We start from the raw sequence: 19,370 nt of genomic DNA, 5'->3' as shown, positions 1-19,370 counted from the left end.
TGGCAATTTGATCTCTGGTTCCTCTGCCTTTTCTAAAACCAGCTTGAACATCTGGAAGTTCACGGTTCATGTATTGCTGAATCCTGGCTTGGAGAATTTTGAGCATTACTTTATTATGTAAATGTAACTTACTTTGTAAATTTATTTTACTATGTAAAAGTAATGGAAATGTAAAAGGAAATGTAAAAGTAAAATGTACTTCACTATGTAAAATGTAAACTCATCTACATTGACTTATTTGCCATTGTTTTCTTTTTTTTGTGTGTGTGTGTGTTCATTTACTTTAATAACACTACATTTACCATGTTATCACCATGGAATGTAAATTCAGGTTAGACGAGAATTTCACAAGTACAACAAAGCATTCTGTGATATACCAAAGTTTGTATAATGTCTGACCAAACCAGCTTGCTCATCAATGACTTCCATTATAGGGATTTTATTTAGTTGATGATACTTTTGGAGAAAATAAACATACTGCACACATTTAAAAAGTGTTTTTCATTTACCTTTGCATTAGCACTTAAAATACATGTTTCAAAATAATTTAAAATTATTCTAATATAACAGCAGCAAAATATAATTCTGCAATTACTAAAGAGCTAAAAGGGATCCACAAGTTAAGTTACTCTCATGTTTATAATTATGATTCTAAAATAAATACTACTTCAAAGTGGCTCTGTTACCAGCTTTTTAGTGTTGGTTTAAAAACACACACAGACTTCCAGGGAGGTTTGTAATGTTGTATTCCATGCACTGTTCTGAAAGGATTCCTCAAGAGCCAACCAGCCCTTAAAACAGTACTCAGTCCACAAGACCATCAGAAAGTTAAATTAACTGGGGTAAATAGGATTCCTACATTACATCAAAAGCATATGATATTCTGCAGCAACTGGGAGCATTTTCAGGATTGGCATGTTGTCTTCTTTAGAACTAATTTCAACAGAAGAGTTTAAGAAGGTGGACAGGTACCACTATCAAGTGTATTTAAAAGTGACATGTTTCTTTTGTGCTGGTCTGACTCCCCTGAATGACCTAGCTAGTGAACTAGTCACCAGTAACTTGGTCACCAGGCAAATCAAGCCTGCAAGAAAGGAAGCCAATTTTCAAATTACCATGTTCTTGTCTGACCCAAACAATTTATTTTCAGCATAAACATATAACCTCAATATGGGATGTCTAACTAAAGCAAGCACCACCAAGATGACCAAGACAGCATCTCCTCTTCTAAGGTTTAGGTTTCCCCCAGAATTCTTGATACAGGGAATAGCCCATACCAAGAGTCATTGCTCCCACAACAAAGCCTTGGGCTGCCACACGCATGTGGATCAGGTGAACAGACATTTTAGTATGTCCCCTGCTCTTCAATCTATATAATCCATATGCAACAATTGCTGCAAAACCTGCCATTACAATGGGGACAAATGGTGCCTCTCTAGCTTTTTGGATAAGTTTAGATCCCTGATCTTCATCATATGAAGAAAGAGAAATATCTGTGTCGCTTGACATAGTGATTGAAGAATCTTCAGACAACTTCAAGACATTTCAGGTTCCTACCGGATTCTGCCATTGTTTTCTTTTTTTTTTTTTTAATTTTTTTTTAAAATTTTATTTTATTTTTAAACTTTACATAATTGTATTAGTTTTGCCAAATATCAAAATGAATCCACCACAGGTATACATGTGTTCCCCATCCTGAACCCTCCTCCCTCCTCCCTCCCCATACCCTCCTTCTGGGTCGTCCCAGTGCACTAGCCCCAAGCATCCAGTATCGTGCATCGAACCTGGACTGTCATCTCGTTTCATACATGACATTTCACATGTTTCAATGCCATTCTCCCAAATCTTCCCACCCTCTCCCTCTCCCACAGAGTCCATAAGACTGTTCTATACATCAGTGTCTCTTTTGCTGTCTCGTACACAGGGTTATTGTTACCATCTTTCTAAATTCCATATATATGCGTTAGTATACTGTATTGGTGTTTTTCCTTCTGGCTTACTTCACTCTGTATAATAGGCTCCAGTTTCATCCACCTCATTAGAACTGATTCAAATGTATTCATTTTAATGGCTGAGTAATACTCCATTGTGTATATGTACCATAGCTTTCTTATCCATTCATCTGCTGATGGAATACAAAAAACCTCGAATAGCCAAAGTGATCCTGAGAAAGAAGAATGGAACTGGAGGAATCAACCTACCTGACTTCAGGCTCTACTACAAAGCCACAGTTATCAAGACAGTATGGTACTGGCACAAAGACAGAAATATAGATCAATGGAACAAAATAGAAAGCCCAGAGATAAATCCACGCACATATGGACACCTTATCTTTGACAAAGGAGGCAAGAATATACAATGGATTAAAGACAATCTCTTTAACAAGTGGTGCTGGGAAATCTGGTCAACCACTTGTAAAAGAATGAAACTAGAACACTTTCTAACACCATACACAAAAATAAACTCAAAATGGATTAAAGATCTAAACGTAAGACCAGAAACTATAAAACTCCTAGAGGAGAACATAGGCAAAACACTCTCTGACATACATCATAGCAGGATCCTCTAAGACCCACCTCCCAGAATATTGGAAATAAAAGCAAAAATAAACAAATGGGACCTAATTAACCTTAAAAGCTTCTGCACATCAAAGGAAACTATTAGCAAGGTGAAAAGACAGCCTTCAGAATGGGAGAAAATAATAGCAAATGAAGCAACTGACAAACAACTAATCTCAAAAATATACAAGGAATTCCTACAGCTCAACTCCAGAAAAATAAATGACCCAATCAAAAAATGGGCTAAAGAACTAAATAGACATTTCTCCAAAGAAGACATACAGATGGCTAACAAACACATGAAAAGATGCTCAACATCACTCATTATCAGAGAAATGCAAATCAAGCCACTATGAGGTACCATTTCACACCAGTCAGAATGGCTGCGATCCAAAAGTCTACAAATAATAAATGCTGGAGAGGGTGTGGAGAAAAGGGAACCCTCTAACACTGTTGGTGGGAATGCAAACTAGTACAGCCACAATGAAGAGCAGTCTGGAGATTCCTTAAAAAACTGGAAATAGAACTGCCTTATGATCCAGCAATCCCACTGCTGGGCATACACACTGAGGAAACCAGAAGGGAAAGAGACACGTGTACTCCAATGTTCATCGCAGCACTGTTTATAATAGCCAGGACATGGAAGCAACCTAGATGCCATTGTTTTCTTATATTTTCTCACACATAGACACATATACATATGCAAATATAAGGGTAAATCTAAATGAGTAGTTGACTGTATAAAACGCAATAGTATGTAAGATGTATATTTACACAATGTGTGCTTTAAAACAATACTTACTGTTTTATTCATTCACTACTCTTTTGGATCCTCCCACATATTTACCATTTTTGTTGCTCTTCACTCCTTCCTACATCTCTTCCTCTTCACATTTCATTCTATTTTTAGTTGTAAACTTCAGGTTCTTAAATGCTAGAATTTTCCTAGCATTTTCACTCAGTTATTTTAAAGTTCCCTATATCACTATTCATAAGTTCCAGCTCCCTGGCAACATTTTCAAGTTTGACTTGGAATTTGGGTTGTGGTGTAATTGGAATCACCCAGTAAACATGCCCTAGGACATCGTCTGAGTCCCAATAACTCATCTGCTATCTTGCCAGTGGTGGAAATTTCACTTGATAAACATTAAACATTTTAACCTTAACAAATTAAAATATCTCTTATTTTTACCGTTGTTTCTTGTCCCAACATATTCCTAGTTATCCTAGCTTGTATGCTGGACATTGTATTTTGAAACTGTTAAAATAAAATATGCCTGAGCATCACGTTACCTTCCTCTAAAGAGGATTTTCATTTGCTTTGTCAGGTATGTAGGAGAAGTGGCAATCAGTGTGTGTATATATGATCAGTCACGTCCAACTCTTTGTGACCCCATGGACTGAAGCCTGCCAGGCTCTTCTGTCCATGGAATTTTTCAGACAATAATTTTGGAGTGGGTTACCATTTCCTACTCCAAGGGATCTTTCTGACCCAGGGATCCGACCCGTGTCTCTTGCGTCTCCTGCATTGGCAGGCAGATTCTTTACCACTGCACAAGCTGGGAAGTCCAGTAGCAATCAGAGTTGATCTGAGGTTCAGGACCAGGTGACTCAAGGCAAGGCTGCGGTCTGTGCCCTGGACAGTATCTGACAGAGAACTTTCTCCATCCTGACAGTTTGATAGATATCAGATTTCTACACTGGTCCAGACAAATTCAGTGGGGGTAACTAAGGAGTTGAAAAATGTTTCTCATTAAGTAATAATGAAAAACACTGGAGTTATTATTTTTACTAAAGAAGAAAAATATCGGTATTGATTTTATTATAATTAATTTCTGAAGAACTACTAGTTCTTCCCTGCTACTTTAAGAAAAAAAATCTCTAGAGAAAACTAGGTCTCCTTTTGAGTATTCAGAGGTTATGAGATTCCTAATATTGAAAATGAATATTTTCCTAAATATTCAATTATTAAGTGCAAGGACAATGTGCATAGGGCATTTAATGAGGTATCTGCCCCATGGTACATACTCAATAAATGGCAATTGATACTACTATTACCACAATTCCTACTACTACTGCTTCTCCTACTACTAAAATTTTAAGATCCCAAACAACAAGATTCTTTCCAGCTCTATTGGATTGGTGTGGCCTCACGAAAAGATGAAGCAACATAGTGGCAGCTTTAGAGGTGCTCCTCTGGCTGTGGTTTGGCTGTATATGCAAGATCAGAGGAGCCCTCCTTTAGAATCAGGGTTTGCAACTCAGTGTGTATCAGGACAAACATATCATCAGTGCCTAAAAGATGATTTGGCCATAGCTGTGACACTATAACATTACTTTCTGGTGGGATTAATTTCTGAAATGACATTCTGAGCTAGGGATTTCAACTATCCTTCCCTCCATTATTTTGGGAATGCTTGGAGAGTGCAGAATGGAGGGTTTTCTGAATGTGACTGTTTTAAAAAGTGATATTGAATTTCAAGATCACTTTAAAATAGAACATGGAGGAGGTTCTGAAAGACTGAAGTTGAAACTAAAAAGAGAACTTATGGTAGAAATGTTTTAAAGGCATAATTATGATTTAATTTTTGTCTGGGTTAAGCTATTGGAGAAGGAAATGGCAACCCACTCCAGTGTTTTTGCTTGGAGAATCCCATGGACGGAGGAGCCTGGTGGGCTGCAGTCCATGGAGTCGCTAAGAGTCGGACACGACTGAGCAACTTCACTTTCACTTTTCACTTTCATGCATTGGAGAAGGAAATGGCAACCCACTCCAGTGTTCTTGCCTGGAGAATCCCAGGGACGGAGGAGGCTGGTGGGCTGCCATCTATGGGGTCGCACAGAGTCGAACACAACTGAAGTGACTTAGCATTAGCATTAAGCTGGCTTTATATGGTTGGGTTGGCTGACAGGTAAATAACAAAATATTAGGGGAGGAGTTTAAACATAAAAATCCTTGTCTCAAATATTTGATGAATTATTTAATCGGTACCAATTGTAGCAAAATATAAAAGGTACTGAACTGTATTTTAGGGACTACTGCTACTAGTCTACTGCTTAATCTTGCTGTGTGAGCATCAGGCCATCTACAAGTTAGACAAACAGAAGAAACACTATAATGTGAACTTTGATATTGTTGACTGTTGAAGAAATGAAGTGATTAGTTGATACAGGATGGAAATTTGAACAAAGTCATTCTATTTTCCATAAGGAAACCAATAAATAAAAATGATGCCAGCCAATAGGAGACGTTTGCCCTATATTACTGATTTGTTCTGTAAATATTTCTAACTATTAAGTGTGTGACACACTGAAAGTAAAAAACAAAGCATTTTTATTGACTGAGATAGGAGAACTTCACCATTATGTTAAAGAAGCTTTGATTATGGTAGTGATTCAAATGGTTAGAGATTTCTGAAGAGCTGTTTCTTCTGGCTGTTTTTGGAGTAGGACAGAGCAAATGAGCTCTTCCTTCTTGATGAAATCTCAGCACTATTGGCCAAAGGTGGGAGACACTTTTTAGATTTATGTTTCATCAAATAGAACTTGGAGAAGGAAATGGAAACTCACCTCAGTATTCTTGCCTAGGAAATTCCATGGACAGAAGACTAGTGGGCTACAGTCCATGGGGTCACAAAAGAATCAAACATGACTTAGTGACTAAACAACAACAAAATAGAGTTTAGCTTCCTCAGAAAAAGAGACACATGTAGTACTTTCTATGGTTGGCTGAGATTTCCTTAGATGGCAGACTAGGCCAAAGCTGTCTTGGGAGATCTGACAAAATCATATGAAGGCAATTTAGCTGCAGGGGATAGTTTAGAACAACCTTAGCTTTTTGAGTCTTACAAGATCTGAATCATCTTTTGTTTAGATGAATAGGAGCTTTACTTTCTGAACTTCAACAACAAAACTCAGTATATTTGAAGTGCAATTACCAATATTGAGGATTATAGTCACCTAAGTTGGCAGTCTATTACTTTTTTCTTTGGCTCACTCCTTTAATCAAGGGCATTTTAGGGGCCAAATTTGACAGCTGCAGTGCTGGAGACAGATAGGGAACAAGGTTCTAGGATAAGTTACATTTTCTCTAGCTTTTGTGTCAAAGCAATTGGCAATCTATTAGAAAGTTTCACTGTCTGCAACAAAGCCAGGAAGCTATAATCCACTATTTCTCTGGCAGAACTAACAATAGGATAAAGTGGTTTTGATAAAATCTCATTATATCCACATCTATGGGATCAAAGAAGGAGAAAAAGAGCTGATTTTTACAGGGAAGAAATGTTGGTGTTTCATGGTCTTACTCCTCTGGGTGTTGGAAGTCCTGGGGTAACTCAGCTACATGGTGGTTTTGCACTCCTATGCCTACTGTCTTTCTAATGTTGTTCTTCAGATATATCAGAACCTCTTGGAGAACAGCAACATCAGCATCAGCACCCCCAGTAACAACCGCCATACAGTAATTACAGCAGCAGCATTTTCTGGACCTCAGCTGGTGGGTTATTCTGCTTCAGTGCATTTACTATATTGAGTTATTTTGATTTGTAACTAATTTTAGTAACTTCCAATAAGACCATAAACTGTCTTTATTTCTCCTTAACCCTCTTTTCAATTCTTTTGCTCTCTGTAACTCCCTTTCCTTTCTCTCCTCTAGGTACCAAAAGCAACTTCACACAATGACTGTTTCTTTGTTGCACCCCTTGGGTCTATGGGACATAACTATTATTTAGTGTCTCTCTTCAGTTTTTCATCAGGACTTCAAAGGCCTATCCATTTGCTTAGATACTGTTGCACAAAAGTAGAGTACATGAAGAGGCCATTCTCCTTCTGAACTGATAGTTAGGATACTTCTCTGAAAGGAAAGAGCCTAAGTTTTCCATCGGTTGGCTGATGGAAGGAAAGCAAAGAGGCAAGCTTTGGAGAAAGTTACTATTCCTGGCTCCTATTGCTATGGTTGCACCATAGTCACAACCTCATGTCTCAACGTAGTATTATATATATTCTTTGAATGGGTCTTCTATACTTTTAAGAAGCATTCTGGCCAGATACATGGTGAAAGGACTTTGTGGTTAATTAAAGATCTGTGGTAGAGTACTGCTTACAATTAATTTTGCATTCTGTGTCAGTAGGTATCAAATAATTAAGCTATATAGTAGAGGTTAGCTCATTTCTTTTAATAATTTACAGTAGGTGCAGAGTTCTTGCCTGGAGAATAAGGGACGGGAGAGCCTGGTGGGCTGCCGTCTATGGTGTCACACAGAGTCGGACACGACTGAAGTGACTTAGCAGCAGCAGCAGCAGCAGAGCAGACATTGTAGATACATATTTTTTTAAGATTTGTTTTTTGATGTGAACAATTTTTTTTTCTAATTTTATTTTATTTTTAAACTTTACATAATTGTATTAGTTTTGCCAAATATCAAAATGAACAATTTTTAAAGTGTTTTACTGAATTTCTTACAATATTGGTTCTATTTTTTTTTTTTTTTCTGCATGTCATCTGTGATTTTAGCTCCCCAAGCAGGGATTGAACCTGCACCCTCTGCATTGGGAGGAGAAGTCTTAACCACTGGACCACCATGGGAGACCCCAGAAATTATAGACAAAGGATATCAGAATTTAAGTTTTCATTAGCTGGCTGAGGAAATGTTCCCTGTGATAACTGCTCTATCTTATAATTCCTCAACAACATTACCATTAGCATGGGCTCATGAAGCCTTCTATTTGTTAAAGTATTCAAAGCATATTATCTTGAAAAGCTTTTAAAAACTAACCTTTTTGAGTTTGAAGACTTAGTGAATAAAACTCAAAACTGAAATCATTTCTCTGTACTCTCCCCTCCTTCGGAGTGCTTTTTTCTTGAGTTAGAAGGTTAATTGCTAATTCTTTATCATCCAAAGTGTCAGCCTCCTTATTATAATGCTAGATCATATACTGGAATGTCCCTTATCAAACATGACTGGCTAATTATTAAAATACTCTGTATTTTTCTCCAGCTGTTTTCTTTCTGCATAAACAAACTGCTAAGTTCAATTGGCTTCCATTTGCACTCCGTTGCTTCTTGAAAACAAACACACTGCAAAAATGAGTTGCCTCTGGGTGTTTCTAATCTCCAAGGGCAGAAGGAACAAATGTGTGCATGATTTCTCTAATTTAAAAACAAAAAACCACACGCCTTAAAAATCTAACGCACTTTAAAAATATTGTACAACATTATTTCTTATACTTCATAAAGATGCAGTATCTGTTTCCACAATTCCCGAATTTTTTCATTTGATATTTGAGGATGTTATTTTATCAAGTGGGAGAAAGGGCATCATCTTCAGGCAATAAGATATATCACCAAATATCCAGAACACAGAAATGCCATCATATTTAGACAATGAAGAATTAATTTCCATTCTGACTAACCAGGATTACATGGTTTAAAGTTCAGAAGAGTAATGATTTATTTTCCAATAGGTTCAGCTTGGCCTGATTTGATTGCATTTCATTCTGTGAAAACAAAATCACAACAGTATAACAATTGTTGCTCTGACTGTAGTGTCTGAGGAGCACATATTTGGCATGTGTCAGAACTGTGATTTAGTCACAGTTTTGCTGATTTCTCCAGCTCCCATGACCAGACTTGTTTGTAGAGTTTGGATTTTTGTTGTTTCTCTCATGCCTCAGGAAAAGGATAGCATATTATAGAGCCTAATTTACTTTATATCTAAGAATGGGATTTTGAATTTAAAAAAAATTGGAAGTATGTCTTGGCCTGGATTCTTATATCTTTCTTTAGTTGATAAAGTAGATAAAAGATTACTCTTTAAATCCATACAAATTTGGAATTAGAGACCCAGATCCACCAATTACTAGCTCCATAATACTGGGCAAATTACTAACCTCTGATAAGAGTATTTACCTCACTAGGTCCTTGTTAGATATTGTGAGGTAATGCACATAAAGTGATTGAACTAGAACTGGACACAAAATAAGGCCACAAGAATTCTTTATTATCATTATTGTTATTGTTATTAATAGAAACCATGATTACATATGCAAGGCATAGTATATGAAATACATCCAAAATTTTTCTTATTCGTTGTTAAGTTTTTCAGTGTCCATGGAATGATTGTCAGGAGTATAAATCACAGGTGTCTCCATTTATTGATGGATGAGATGGCAGTACCAATCTGAAAGCAGGACAGTCTTTTAACTTAGGAAAGACAGAGGTTCACCTTGACAATACTAATGAAAATTCTTTTAAATTTTATGCATTTGTTTTATTTCATCTTCATTACAACCCTATGAGTTAGGAATGACCTTGCTTGTTTTTAAATAAACTGAGATTCAGAGAAGTTGAATAATCTGATGATCACATAATAGGCAAAGCAAAAACCTGAGTTTGGTTGATCCAGTGAAAGTTGCTCTTTTGTTTTGCCATGCATGGTTGCCTCTTTCTGACATACAGTTTCTGAAACCATATTCTGACATAATAATTTTTCTAATTAATAATATAATAATTCCTTATGTTTGATAAGTTAAAGTATACAAAAGCATAAAGATGATTAAAAAACATAATCTGTAATCCTATCACCATGAGTTAGTCACCTTAATATTTTGGTGTTTTTAATCTGTCAAATACATAGTTACCTGATAGCTCCCTTTGAGGCATGACATTGTTAATATATAGAGGAATCCTTTGTTTTTATTCTCAGGTGATATTTTATAGACCTCTTTCAGAAAACTCTTGGGTCCTGGCCCTTGGTTTTCTGCCACCAGTACAAGAATGGCCATCTTTCCTTTGTTTTCAGCTTGTAAAATATCATGTTGGCATGTAAGGGAATGATTTGGCATGTGAATATCTATTTTTACAAGATAAACTTCAAATAGCCAAAGTGATGCCAATGAGAAGTGAAAGATTCTCTGCTAGCTAAGAAATGGTCACATTCAGAAAGAAGAGAGAAAAAGCACATATAGGAGAAAGAACTATACCAGAAAGTATTTCACTAAAATCTAGGTATAGTTAAGCTTAATTTATTTTGCCTACAATTATTTTCTGATTCACATGATTAGGTAGTGAAATGAGTATGAAAAGAGGGAAAATGTTATATTGAGTGTAGATGATAGAAAGGTGTAGGAATGATGGATGGTGCTCCCTCAGTCAGTGGTGCCACTTGGATGAGAGATAATTGCAGACAATCTGTTGAGTTTGACCACGAGTGATGACCTATCCAAGTCAAAGTTCTTGAAGCTGATTCCATTTCATGGGCTTTGATCCTCTACTGAAGGGTAAGGATCTGGGGTGTGTGCGTGCGTGCATGCGCATGTGTGTGTGAGTGTATAGGCCAATGGGTATTTGTAATGCCATTCAAGATACAGATGTCCATAGAGGTATTATTATTTTTCTTTATGTTTATTTTTGGCTTATTAAGCACCTCATGAGGGTCAGAGGTGGGAGTACACCAGGTAATCTTGCTTTTAAAAAGGCAATTTTCCCTCACTTTTGTTTATATCAAATATGTTATTTACTTTTTTATCTTTAAAGAAAGTATAAAATTATTATTTTTAAAATTCATATGTTTTCTTCTAAAGATAGTCTTAAGGGATTTTATACCCAGGACTCCACAACACACATTGCTGATTTTGAGATTTGTATTTTGGTTTGAAGCCAATTTTTCATCTCTTTAGCTTAGCTTTTAGACTTTCTAAATCCATAAATGCTGAATGCCAGAATTTTAATGTAAACTGACCTTGGGCCCAGTTTGCAATTGATCCCTATTTACCCAGTGACAACTGATACAGGACCAAAGGAGATTGGAGAGCTGAATGATGGGGTTAGATGATAAATTAAAGTCTGTGAAGAAAGTGAAAAATATAAATGGATGACAGTTAAATTTTTCTAAAAATTTATTTTCTTTCATCAGAACCTGAATAAATAGCCCTGTAGTAGAGCCAACTGTGGAAAACAGTAATGTTACTTAGACAGATCATACACTTTCTACGTTTGATTAGTCCTACTATGTTTAATAGAGGACGCTATACTTTAGCCATCCTAGAGCACTTGCAGACTCTTGAATGTATGATGTTTTCTTGCTTTCAAGCCTCTGTCCTCTTTCTTGAAATTTTATTCTTCAAAATGCAATTTAGCAATTGTTCTGGGAAATCATCCCTCTCCTCTTCCTCTATATTCTCAGTGTCTAGCATCAGGTAAAGTGCTAGATGTCCAGTACATTTTAAGACAATATGTAAATAATATAGGGATCAAAACTACTGGTAAGAAAGTTACTTCTTTCCATTGGAGAAAGGCATTGCAGAGAGGTACAGTTTCAGAGGTGGGGAAAAGGAAGGAAGACATGAAGAATGTAAAATTTTTATGGATGAATTGTTTTAGATGACTTAAAAATTACTTCTGATAAAAAATTGGAATAAGGTGAATATCCAACTACATGTTTACAATTGTCTCTGAGTCAACAATAATCAATTATTTGCATCAAAATAATAAATAGAAATAGTTCTTGCTTTTTTTGTGGTTGTGTGCTAAGTTGCCTCAGTTGTGTCTGACTCTGCAAACCTATGGACTCTGTAGCCTGCCAGGCTCCTCTGTCTATGGGGATTCTTCAGGCAAGAATACTAGAGTGGGCTGCCATGCCCTCCTCCAGGATATCTTCCTAAACCAGGATTTGAACCTGTGTCTCTTACATCTGCCTGCATTGGCAGGCAGGTTCTTTACTGCTGGTGCCACCTGGGCAGCCCTAGCAAAGTTTTATGTTCATTTTTGGAACAGAAACTATTTTTGATTTAATTTCCTACAAATTTTAATAATACTCTTACTAAAGTCTGAGGACCTAGGAAAGAATTGGAGTGGTTAGAAAAAACGTTACAAGCTTAAGTGTGTTAAAAATATAAAAATCTGAAAAATGGCTTGAAATGATTAAATAAGGCAATTTTCTAAAATTAAAAAAAATGGCATTGATTGGAAGTTGGTTTTGTCTAGAAATGTGAGTCAGAAAATATGTAGCAGATATTCTTCAGAATTTATTGCAAACCTGTTTTTATAAAAGACTGAAAGCTATGAATGAAATATTGGGGAAATATTTTCATGCCTGAGACTGTAGATAGAATAAATCAAGGGAAATATAGGCTCTTACTCAAAAAGAAAGTTTATCACATTTTAAAATTCCACAGTTCAATTCTTGTAATACTATTGTATTGAGTCCTGAAAGAAGTCTATTAGTTCACGAGAAGTCAGGCATTGCTAAGTAATCAGAGAGTTCAGAGGAATCAGAATTTCAGAACTGGAATGAACCTTAAGTATAATCTAGTCTGGCCTCTTTTTCTATAATTGAAGACTTTGAAGCTTAGAGAATGAGATGGATTGTCCAGGGTGACCTAGGGAATTACTAATAGAGTAGAAACCAGGAGTCTAGACTTCAGGAGCTCAGCCTGGAGCCCACTCCTGGTGACACTGTATCATGCTAGGTTATGTGTCAATAATTTCTTTCCTAGCAATTATATATGTGGCAACCCACTCCAGTGTTCTTGCCTGGAGAATCCCAGGGACAGGGGAGCCTGGTGGGCTGCCGTCTGTGGGGTTGCACAGAGTTGGACACCACTGAAGTGACTTAGCAGCAGCAGCAGCAGCATGTATCCCTGGCTGGATAGATTTCCATTCTTAAGAAGGATGAACTGTAATTACATTTGTTGTTGTTCAGTCACTCAGTTGTGTCCAACTCTTTGCAACCCCATGGACTGTAGCATGCCAGGCTTCCCTGTCCTTTACCATCTCCTGGAGTTTGCATAAACTCAAATCCATTGAGTTGATGATGATATCCAACCATCTTATCCTCTGTTGCCCCCTTTTCCTCCTGCTCTTAATCTTTTCCAACATCAGGGTCTTTTACATTTAACAAGTACTTATTCAATCCATTGCTATGCTTGGCATTCAGAAAATCTGAAAAATAATAGGAGATCCAATCCCTGCTCTGATGGCATAGGAAATCAGAAGCACCTAACAAAAGTGTAAACATTTCAAGGCCTACGTTATCTTAAATTCAATGTGTTCTCAGCAGTTGACATCAGTCAGTTCAGTCACTCAGTCATGTCTGACTCTTTGCAACCCCATGAATCACAGCATGCCAGGCCTCCCTGTCCATCACCAACTCCCAGAATTCACCCAAACTCATGTCCATTGAGTCAGTGATGCCATCCAGCCATCTCATCCTCTGTCGTCCCCTTCTCCTCCTTCCCTCAATCCCTCCCAGCATCAGGGTCTTTTCCAATGAGTCAACTCTTCACATGAGGTGGCCAAAGTATTGGAGTTTCAGCTTCGGCATCAGTCCTTCCAATGAACACCCAGGACTGATCTGCTTTAGGATGGACTGGTTGGATCTCCTTGCAGTCTAAGGGACTCTCAAAAGTCTTCTCCAACACCACAGTTTAAAAGCATCAATTCTTGGGTGTTCAGCTTTCTTCAAAGTCCAACTCTCACATCCATACATGACCATTGAAAAAACCACAGCCTTGACTAGACGGACCTTTGTTGGCAAAGTAATATCTCTGCTTTTCAATATGCTACCTAGGTTGGTCATAACATTCCTTCCAAGGATTAAACGTCTTTTAATTTCATGGCTGCAATCACCATCTGCAGTGATTTTGGAGCCCCCACAAATAAAGTCTGATGCTGTTTCCACTGTTTCCCCATCTATTTCCCATGAAGTGGTGGGACCAGATGCCATGGTCTTAGTTTTCTGAATGTTGAGTTTTAAGCCAACTTTTTCACTCTCCTCTTTCATTTTCATCAAGAGGCTTTTTAGTTCCTCTTCACTTTCTGCCATAAGGGTGGTGTCATTTGCATATCTGAGGTTATTGGTATTTCTCCTGGCAATCTTGATTCCAGCTTGTGCTTCTTCCAGCCCAGCGTTTCTCATGATGTACTCTGCATATAAATTAAATAAGCAGGGTGACAATATATAGCCTTGATGTACTCCTTTTCCTATTTGGAATCAGTATGTTATTCCATGTCAGGTTCTAACTGTTGCTTCCTGACCTGCATATAGGTTTCTCAAAAGGCAAGTCAGATGGTCTGGTATTGCCATCTGTTTCAGGATTTTTCACAGTTTATTTTGATCCACACAGTCAAAGGCTTTGGCATAGTCAATAAAGCAGAAATAGAGGTTTTTCTAGAACTCTCTTGCTTTTTCCATGATCCAGCGGATGTTGGCAATTTGACCTCTGGTTCCTCTGCCTTTTCTAAAACCAGCTTGAACGTCTGGAAGTTCACCGTTCATGTATTGCTGAAGCCTGGCTTGGAGAATTTTGAGCATTCCTTTACTAGCATGTGAGATGAGTGCAACTGTGTTGTAGTTTGAGCATTCTTTGGCATTGCCTTTCTTTTGGATTGGAATGAAAACTGACCTTTTCCAGTTGACATAGGACCTGGTATATTGGATGGTCAAGAACTGCTGAGTGAATCAAACTGGAGAGATGAAACATCCCTAGTTCATCCCATCATGGCCATTCGATGGTTTAACAGCAAATTATGAGCAAGTGTGCTAAGAGGAGGCTTTACAGTGTGACATCGTGTTTTCTAAGTAATGGAAACATTTTTTCAGTTTGTACTCCATTTAGCCTTTGCCTTTTTACAATTTTGTTTTTGTCTGATTTTTGTAAAGAAGGAAGATAGTGACATTCAAAAAAAAAAAAAAAAAAAAACTCAATCTTGCCATCTCCACAGCATTGCAAAATACTGAGGTAGCAGGTAAAAGATAAGCCATCTCCAGTAGAGAAGACTCAGAAGTATAAAACTGCTTCCTGGTGGCTCTCCTGCAAAGCAGGAAATCCCTGAGTAGGAAAGATCATGAGTAGGAGAGATTCCCTGGAGAAGGGAATGGCAAAGCACTCTAGTATTCTTCCCTGGAGAATTCCATGGACAGAGGAGCCTAGCAGGCTATAGTTCCTGGAGTCCCAAAGATGAGACACAACTGAGTGACTAACATATACATGAAGTATAAACTACCCCTCAGAATGTATCCCAGCTTGAGGTAAGGGAGCTGCTTTCACAATCCCATACCAGTTAGTCATTGGCTGAGAGCTGTTGGGGGATGGGGGAAAGGTAACCTCCCTGTCATTTCCAACCACCTTTGTGGTTGATTGATTCCAACAGCTTCAGAACAGTCCTCCAAATCTTCAAGTCTTTACAAGAAGGCAAAAGCACACCAAAGTCAAGGGAGGGGCACACAGAGGTGGTAAAGAAAGGGAATCTAGGTAGAGCATTGACAGTATTTATTATAACAGTAGTCAGCAAATTTTTTCTGTGAAGAGTCAATAAATATTTTAGGTGCTCAGGCCATGTCATCTTTGCTGCAATTACTCAACTCTGCCCTTACAGTGTAAAAGCAGCCATAGAAAATATATGTGAATAAGCATGCCTGTTGCAATAAAACAAAGACACTTTACAAAGAACTCTGAAATTTTAATTTCAGTAGCTAGCTTCTAATGACCGTTTACTCCTAAGAGTATTTGAACCTGCTTGGAAAGGCTTACCTTATTGATGTCCATCAATACTAGACTAGCATTATCATGATTCTTACCCAATCCTAGCCAAGCCTATAAATTGAAAGACTTTATTAAACCAGAATCTAATCCTCTTTAAATATTACTATTTTGTCCTCCTTTACTATGGTTAAAAAAATACTCTCTTTTGTCTTATCAAATGTTGCTTTGGTAATATTTTCAGGAAGGCAGCACTTGACAATATTCTCAGTTGTTCTATGTTTTCTATACTTTAAACTGTCTATAGCTGAATTATCTATAGTTGAAATCAGACCCAAGATTTACCAAACTCAAAGCATTTTTACTAGATACAATTTTTGCTACAGAAACTCTGGGAACTGAAATCTTCCTGGCTTTGAAACAGATGTTTAACAGTTTTGAAATTATGTGACTTCTATTAAGTATAAATTATCTAAAAAGTTTTAAAGCAAATAGTGCTTTTTATAATTTATGGTGTTCTTTAATTATTAAGAAATTATTTTACTTGATTCAACTGGTCTTTGACAAAGCCTGGTACGTAGAAGGAGACGGCATAAATAAACATGCTGCCTTCAGTTGACTCCTGGGAGGCTAACTTTGAGGAGTTAAATCTTCATACGTGACAACCTCCATCAGGGATATTCTGAGGAAATTTAAAATGCAATAAATTAATATTTTATTAGGAAAAAGTCTATAGCTCTGGTTAGAAACATAAAGCCCTTAAAAACCTAATTAAGTTTTAGATTTTAGAAAAATAACTAAGAATTTTCTATTGAAGGCAACCTATGGAGTAATGTTACAGCTGGGACAGAGAAAGAATGGAAGCATAATTTGTATCAATTCTGGTCACAAATCACATTCACATTTTATTTTAAAGAAAGCCTGAAAATAACCTGAAATAAACTTATTTCATAAAGTAAGAGTATGAAAACTTATTGTTCCTCTTGCTGTATTTTTTATTGTGCTTTGGGACTCGGTTTACTCAGCTATAAATTTTTTAATAGCATATTTCTTGCTTTTGCCTGGGAAACTAACAAGAATATGATACTTTAGGGGTTATTTGATGGAAAAGAAAGTCTTTAAAACTTGCTGAAGCAAGCTCTGGCTCCTGTACTTTTTATCTAAATAAAATTTCTTTTTTCTTCGATTGTCTTCTAGAAGGCAAGAAAGGCCGTTTCTGTTTATAGGCAAAGATTTGATAAAAGAGAAAGCTTTAAAATCTTTCTACTCTACTAACCCTAAGTGCTAGTCATACTTGGAATTTGCCTAACACCACTTCTCAAGAAGCTTTTAAATGTATTTTGTTGAGGGTCAGAGTGCTGATTATGAAGCATTTGCTTTTTTAACCATCATGCTGTAAGAGAGCAAGAGTACACTTTAGAGTTCTGGATAAAGCAATACACAGCCTGGGCTTTCATTTCAATGTACCCAATCAACCCAATCAAGATAAGCATGACAGGTTGGTAAAAGCAAACAAAATGCTGTACCCAAAAGATAACATAGTAGGTTGGTATGTCACTTTTTTTTTTTTCATCCAAATGAGCCATGTTCCTGGAAGTCAGAGGCTATAATAAAATAAACTTATGAAACAAAAGGCAATTCTATTAGCATGTCTACATTTTTAGAATGTTTTAAAGAAGCTGTGTTTTCTACTAGCTAATGATGCAAAGTGTTACTTTCTTAGCAATGGGTAATTATTTATGTTCTATGGTTAATGTGGAGCTAGTAAGCAGAGATAAATATGAGACAGGGAAGACTTCTGATGCTCTTGGGAAATCAGAGTTTAGATTAACATGAAAGATTCAACATGTAAAAAAGAAATTTATTGTATGTTTTCCACATTTTCACATCTGGATGGATTATGGAAAAAAATGTTCAGTGAGCCAAGTTTTTATTGCCATGTTTCAGAGTGAAACTCAGAAAATTTGCATTCATATTTTATTGGCTATTTCATAATGTTCTGTATCTTTAGAATAAATATCCTTTGGCACTCCACGTCTATCTTTATGATAAACCTATTGGGTTTTTCTCCCCGTTTTTTCCCTCTTGGAAAATATACTGTGACTTTCCAGAATTATTTTTTCAGCCTCTGAGGAAGCAATTTTTCAGGCTTCTTTTACTCTTCGTATTCAGAGAAGTTTGTCAATTTTTTTTAAAGTTCTCATCATGACTTAACTCTACACTCACCTCAGTTTTAGGTAGAATTATACCTCACTGGGGGAAAAAAACAAACCAGCAGAATGAAAATACTTTTGGTAATAATTGCTGTGCTATGCTAGTGACATTTGGGTTAATATTTTGTGTTGTGAAAAATATCAAAGCATATCTCATCCTCTAGAGAAAAAATAAACATGTAATTTAAAAAGAAAAAAAAGCAAGAGATTTAGAGTGTTGACATCAATAGTATTTATTGAGCAACCACTGTGTTTTCAGAACTTAGAGTAATGAGAAAATTTTAAGGCATGGGACCTACTGCAAAGTAATTTAATGCCTTACATTACACCTTCGGTACACCTTTGCACTGAATTCTCCTCTCACATGGAAATTAATATTGTAAGAGTTACACTTTGATCAGATTTTTACTTGATCATTCACTATTCATTGAATGTTTATCTAAAGATCACCTCTTTTCTGTAAATTTGAATCACTTTTTCTCTTGAATGAATATATTTGAATTTCAGCAGAGTTCCAATCAAGGTTATTTTGGCTACAAAGAACAGTACTTTTTATACCAGCAAAGGAGGGGGCTCTATAATGAGATACAGAGGATCTCAAGGATCCCAAGGTGAGGTTCATAGTGTGTATTGTAGTAGAGCTGAAAATCAGAAAGCCAGGAAATGAATTCATTCTTATTTCTCTCTGGAAAATGTTCTTTTTAATTTTTGTGTTTCTTAATGTCTTTTTTCTCTCTCCTTTCTGTTTACTGAAAATGTATCTGGCTCAAGTCTCTGGGGCCTTTCCAGGTGGCTCAGTGGGTAAAGAATCAGCCTGCAATGCAGGAGACCCAGGGGACACAAATTCAATCTGTTCTGGGCTGTCAGGGAAGCCCCTCACCTCACATTTAGCTTATGAAATAATTATTCATATTTTCTGCAATTAACAAAAGAAGAAATAAAAGCACATTGGTCAGTCAAAATATGTAACTTGCCTCAGATGAGTAGCTAGTAAGTGGTAGAGGTAGCATTCAAACCTTGATAGTATGAATACAAGTACAAAGTCTGCACTCATAAACACCCTATTCAACTTTCTGAGTAACATTACTTGAACTAAAAAACTGCTCAGACTCCTGGTTTC

General features: G+C 36.8%; 1 pseudogene; it reads right to left on the bottom strand.

Annotated features, from left to right (window-relative positions):
- Positions 1–843: 843 nt before the first annotated feature.
- On the bottom strand, positions 844–1,509 carry LOC138985932 (HIG1 domain family member 1A, mitochondrial pseudogene; annotated as a pseudogene).
- Between the last annotated feature and the right edge of the window lie 17,861 nt (positions 1,510–19,370).

The sequence above is a fragment of the Bos mutus genome, chromosome 3 (genome assembly GCF_027580195.1).
Source record: "Bos mutus isolate GX-2022 chromosome 3, NWIPB_WYAK_1.1, whole genome shotgun sequence".
NCBI lineage: Eukaryota > Metazoa > Chordata > Mammalia > Artiodactyla > Bovidae > Bos > Bos mutus.
The sequence above is the reverse complement of the archived record's forward strand: the minus strand, read 5'-3'. Positions and strand labels throughout refer to the sequence as shown.